Source organism: Cicer arietinum, chromosome 2, assembly GCF_000331145.2.
Source record: "Cicer arietinum cultivar CDC Frontier isolate Library 1 chromosome 2, Cicar.CDCFrontier_v2.0, whole genome shotgun sequence".
NCBI classification, from domain to species: domain Eukaryota; kingdom Viridiplantae; phylum Streptophyta; class Magnoliopsida; order Fabales; family Fabaceae; genus Cicer; species Cicer arietinum.
Window position 1 is genome coordinate 42,275,877 of NC_021161.2, and position 6,738 is coordinate 42,282,614.

General features: G+C 27.6%; 1 protein-coding gene across 1 annotated transcript in view; it reads left to right on the forward strand.

Moving 5' to 3' along the window:
- The window catches only part of LOC101490353 (isocitrate dehydrogenase [NADP], chloroplastic), a 102,641-nt gene that overhangs the window by 38,603 nt on the left and 57,300 nt on the right, over nt 1-6,738 (forward strand). The window lies entirely within an intron of this gene.

The window sequence follows — 6,738 nt, forward strand, 5'->3', positions numbered from 1 at the left end:
AGCACTTGAATTTCTTGCCTTGATTCTGGATATTGGCCTTCTATTTATAGGCTGTAGAGGCACTGAATGAAGGTACAAAAGAGCTGTTGGAGAGGCTCTGCTTTTTGACTGAAACATTATTTTAGATTAAAAATAATCCTTCTTTGAAATAGCTTTTTGACTTTATTGGTTTAGCATTTAAAGCAGTTTTGTCCTCTTTTAGAAAGTACTTTTAATGTTTCTTCATTGATCTTGGATGATACATTCTCTGTCTTGAGTCTTGAGTGTAGTTAGAGAAGTTTGGAGAGGAATTTCAGGCTATTTCAGAGGAGATGCAGTGTTGCTGTTATTGTGCAGAAAACGGAGAATGATTAACGTTCTTGGTTTGTCAGTTTGAACTTTCTTGAGCTTCAATAATCTTTCTGGAGTTTCCGTTTTAATCATTCTGGATTTCCTTTGCAATTGTCTTGTCATATGTCAAGATTGATCGAACTTTCTTGTCATTTGATTTTTGGAGTTTGCAAATTGTCATGACTTTTATCTGTCTTTGAGTCCTTTTATTTTTGAGATCAAATAGCCTTTTTGAGCTTGGATGAATCCTACTTGTTCCTTGCCATGTACTGATTAGATATGAACAAATTTACAGGGCAGACTCTTTGTTAAAGAGGTAGAAAAAGTTTGATCAACATGTTGTGATGAACTTTTTTGAAGTTGGAGATCTTTCTCTGTTTTAATGTTGTTGTTGCTGTTTTCTTTGCTTTGCTTGATTCTATTCTTAATTAAATTCACTCAAAAGCACAAGTTAAATTAACATAACATTTAGAATCATAATTAACATTCTTAATTAACTTTTTGTTTGTTTTCATCAAAATATTAAATTGAGATTTTGTCTCAACAAAAACAACCCACAATGGATAAATAAAACTTTTTCAAAGAAAATAAAAACTTTTACAAGTGATTTAGTATATCATGTTTCTCAAAGTATGTATGGGACATTTTAAACTTAATTTTCTAAATGAAAAAGTGCAATCTCGATAAACTAGATTTAATCATAATTTCTTAATTTAATTCCAAAAATTACTACTACAAATAAGGGTTTTTTTTAATTAAATGAGTAAAATACAATTCATAAATTTCATTCTCAATATCACATATCAGAGCGCATGTCTCCCAAACTTGAACTTTATGATTTTATAACCTATAATAGCTGCGATTTTTCAAATCATGATCAAACTAGTCAAACACAGACAACAAAATGAGTGAGTTTCGAAATCATATAATAATATAAGATAAGTGAGAAGAACACTCACTTAATCAAATGAATATCATATCATAACATGGCATTCAAAAATCTTCAAGAACATAATTTCAACGTCTATCCAAATCAATCACAATAAAATAATCACAAAGATGTAATGTGATGCATGTCATATACTTTATACATCTTCATCATTTGGTATCATTCTACTATTAAATATTTGGTTAGGATACTTGATAATATGTCACCACACGAGTGGGCGTACAATTCATGAATGGTCATATCCTCGTAGAACCACTCAACTCAACTCAAGTCACATATATGACTGTCGAAGTATTCATGTGTTGCACAATAGCTCCCGACTTTAGGGAGTAACCCACTAATCCACTTAAGAATTCTCCACCAGAGATACTCTCAAGGTCTATTAGTATTACCTTACGATTCAATTGTAGCCCTCAATGACCAGGCTTACTCAATTGTATTTCCGTGAAATCATTGACTTGTCATACCTCCTTATATGATGATAAAATAATCTTTACTTTAAAAATCTCCAACATCTAGCTCATACTTATTCAATTATCATAACTCGACAACTTTTAGTATGAATTCTCACTATTCATCAAAATTTACGTCTATGTATATATCAGTCATTCCATAATATTTATAAGAATTTACATCATTATATATATATATATCAGTCAGTCTCAACATTTTATGAACATCAATCGCAATGAACATTCAAGTGAAGTAACAATGTCGATTTACAAGGAAGGGGGGTTTGAATTGTAAATGTACCTTTTAAAAATTCATGTTAAAAGCTTAAGAAAATAACTCAAGATTGATCTTGGTTAAGAAAACAGAGAAACGGAGAACGTTCTTGATTTTATTATAAAACAAAGAACGTTCCTTGATTAGCTTAAAACAGAAAATCAGTTTGTGTTTTATCTTAGTTAATCAATTAAGTTTAACAAATAAAGAGATAAGATAGAGAATACCACACAAAGAAATATCCTGGTTCACCCAACTTGGGTTACGTCCAGTCCTCACACTGTGAGATTTTCCACTAAGTGTTTAAAACAAATAACCTTCTTAATTTTACAGCACCTAGTCTAGATCAACCTTGATCTGTTTCAATCTCTATTACTTTCCACCCATAAAGCAACAACAGCACCTATCTAACTTTGATAGGATTCAATACAATCTAAACAAACTATAAAGAAACTCTTATAGTTTGAGTTTTTACAATAAGATTGTTTTTGACAGAATATGAGATTTCTCAACTCTTGTTTGAGAATTGATTCTTTTACAAAGGATTCACTGATAATTATGCAATATAATATGAGACTTTAGATCTGCTTCTTCTTTGCGAAATTTCAAAACTTCAAGTATGTGTATGTGAATGATTTGTGGGATTTTTCAGCACTTGAAATTCTTACTTTGCTCATGGATATTGGCCTTCTATTTATAGACTTTAGAAGCATTTAATGAGGGTCAAAAAGAGTTGTTGGTAGTGATGTATATTTTTGACTGAAACCAATATTTCATAATAAAAATAATCCAGCCATTGATTTAAAACTGCTTTTGACTTTTCTGTTATAGCTTTAAATTAGTTTTGTCTTCTAGTTAAAAAGCCTTTGAAGTTTCTCCCTTGATCTTGGATGATACAGTTTCGATCTTGAGTCTTGAATGTAGCCAATCGAGTTTGGAGAAGAATTATAAGTCATTGTGATAAGGATCTCAAGAGCATGAAGATGATTCATATTTTAATAAATTAGGATAAACTTTATATATTTTAATTTGGTTTGTATTAATTCTTAGTTTGCTTTGATTTGGAATTGTAATAGTTTTATTATTGATTTAGTTTTTGTTCTGTGTAAGTGAAGATACTTTACTTACTTACATTAAGTTTATTTTAGAAAAAAAAAAAAAAAAGATGTAAGACTAATATGGGCCTAGAGAATGGTGTCACTTATGACCCATTTAGGTTTAGAGATAGACTTAGTATAAATAAACATTTGTAACCTCATGGAAGGAGATTTTGATTATTATTTTTGTGAGACTTTACTCTCTAGAGTTCTTGAAAGAATTCATCTTCAACTTATCAAGGTTGTTAATCCTAGTGGCGTTCTTTTTGGCTTATCAATCCCTAAATCGTGGCGCCATTTTGTTTCTTTGTTTCGTTGCTGAATAATAATATTGAGTTTCCTTTACATCAAATCCTAATACTCCAATTCTTTCAATTTTCATGATCAGTAACCAGCGTTCATATCTCGAGTTCTATATATTGTTTTTCGGTGATTCAAAAGCCTAACTTGCGTTTCAGAACGTCATCTTTCACCTCGATTTGGAATCGGCCGAATCGGAGTTTCGCAGTGCCGTTTATCACGTTCCCCAGCCATACGCGATTTTCACTCAAATTTGTAAGTTTCCGACCTAGAACGATCTTTAAAGTGAACTATGACTATTAGGATCATATCACATTGCAGAAGAGAACAAACTGCTGCTAGAGTTATGCAGAAAATAGAGATTGATTATCAATCTGGATCTATCAATTTGATCTTTCTAGAGTTTTGATGATCAATCTAGAGTTCCTGTTTTGATCATTCTGGATGTCTTTTGCAATGTCTTATCATATATCAAGGTTGATCAAACTTTCTTGACAGTTTGATTTTAGAGTTACAAACTGTTCTTATTTTTGACTGTTTTTGAGTCATTTTATTTTAGTGATCATGTAGCCTTTTTGATCTAGGATGAATCCTACTTGTTACTTGTCATGTATTGAATCTCTTTGAATAAATTTTCAAGGCATACTATTTGTTAAAGAGGTAGGAAAAGATTGGTCAATATGTTGTGATGAACATTTTTGAAACTGGAGATCATTCTCGGTTTTAATGTTCTTGTTGCTATCTTCTTTGCTTTTGCTTGATTTTGTTCTTAATTAAATTCACTCAAAAGCACAAGTTAAATTAACATAACATTTTAGAATCATAATTAACTTTCTTAATTAACATTTTTTTATTTTCATCAAAACTTTAAATATGGAGTTTGTCTCAACATCAAGTTCTATCAAATATAAAGTAAGAAATCAAACAAGTAGTGCATTCAAGTAAACAAGGACAATCAAATATAAATGAATTATTTACTATTTAAAATATTATCCAAAAATATGGTTATAGTATAAAACCTATATATTAACCTGATCATACTTTTATTTATTTATTTATTTATTTAAAACCAACGCAATCAAAAAATGCTAAATAAATATAATATATATGAAAAATTGGACTTTTAAATAGGTAAACAATATATCACATATAGTTATTTACAACTTAATGAACATTATACAAAGTTTTAAATTATAATTAAAATAAACTAAAGTCTATGTAAGACAAATTTAGACTTTTGCTATAAAGACAAAATTATAATTACAATGAAAATGAAAATAAAGAAAATATATGTTATGATCTTAAAATAGAAAAAGATATCGTGATAGAAATATTTATTGTTTTATCTTACTAATACTAACTTGTGTTTAAATAAATTGGCATGAACAAACAAGTATGTTATCGGTCTGTGTTACTTGTTTCTTCTTTATTTAAATTCAGTCAATTTGAATTTGATTTTGTTATGCACCTATTGAAATGGGGATAGGTTTTTTTAAAAAATAAAAAAATAATAATGAAAATTAATAGGTGTTTTACACATGAAAGGATTATAAGTATAAAGAATAATAAGAAAATAGGATAATAAAAATCATACGATGAAGAGTATCAGACGTGACAATCTCAAAATAATTGTTATAGTTTATGTTAATTTCATAAGTAATTCATCAAATTTAATAATATGAAATTCTGGTATGGTCAAAATAAACTTCAAAACAATACGATAGAAAATTTATAAAGATATCAAAATATACTCAAGTAAAAATTACCGATCAATTTATTCTAGACTGCCATTATAGTGCTACAAGAGTTGGATAACTATTAGTTACTAAAGCTGTGTAGCAACACACTCATTTGCATCTTGTGTTCTTATACATATTATTTTCTTTTAAAAACAAACTAAATATATTTAATATTAATAATTTAAGTAAATCATTTAAGCGAATACATAAAAGAAAGCAGGTAGAAATTTGTAGAATCACAATTTTCTTTTTAACATTACTAGAATATATTAATAAGAAATTTGGGGTGTTATAGTACCATCTAATTATTATTTTGTCCATCACGTTTAAAATATTATTCTTCATTTTATATTTATAATAATAGAAATACACAAATGATTAATAATAATAGTTAGTTAAACATTTTTTCTTTTCTTCCATTTATTTAAGCAAATGTGACAACTTTTGTGGGATGAACTTAGTAAAATGATAAATTAATATATATCATCAAAATTTAATAAAATTGAAAAATTGTTTTATAAAAAATGAAACTAATGTCTATAATTTATTACTATTCTCTCTGTGTTTTATTATCAAAGTTTCAATGTTATTTGTCCATTGAAAGGTTATTAAAAGCACAAGGTGTGTTATAAATAACAAAAACAGTTTACAAATAAGCACTTAAAAAATAAATAAAAAACATGAGCTCATTATAAAGCTCTTCAACACAAGTCAACAGAAAACTAAGAAGATAAATTACAATACCAAGGCATTCTGCTAGGTATTGCCACCATACGTAAGAAAAGTTTTTAGCTTTAGCTTTGAGCCACTACTATGAAATAACTTTAACACGATCCAATACATTAAGTGATATGATCTTGCCTTGTTTGAATACTATCACGTTGAGAGCTTTGCAAATCATCTAAACACATGCAAACCAAAAAAATTGAAGATTTACCGCAATGTTTTGTCACCAAAAAATAAAACTTTGAATTGTCTAATATGTAGAGATGTTTTGTTCTGAAAAATACTTATAATCTCGAGACAAGACAAAACATCTGTTCAAACTTAACAAAAATTAAGACACTAAAAAAATAAATGTTGAATTAATTTTGTCTTATTATATTTATATCTACTAACACATAAAAATATATGTTGTTCAATTATCCCACGACAAATAACGAACTTATCTTTCATGGGTAATCTATTAGACAAAATTTCCACAAAAAATAAGAGATTTTTAAATAATATCAATTAAATGGTTCATTGGCCATGTTGAATATGCTAATATATATCAAATAATTATCATCCTCGTTATACTTCCAAGTCAATTGAACACACATTAATATAGTTCAAATTCTTATCAAATTACAATTATTCTCCAATTCTACAAACCAAGAGAAAATAAAAGAAAATAAAATGATTATGTGATTACTATTTCGCTGAAGCAATAAAGTAATTATAATAAAATAATAATTAAATTTTAATTCAACCTATAAATATCGATATTATTATGTTTAACGTTTTATTTAAATTCAAATTTAAAACATCATAACCGTATTTAAATTTATAATAATATTTACCATCTTTTCTATAAAAAAATAAAAAAAAATAAAAA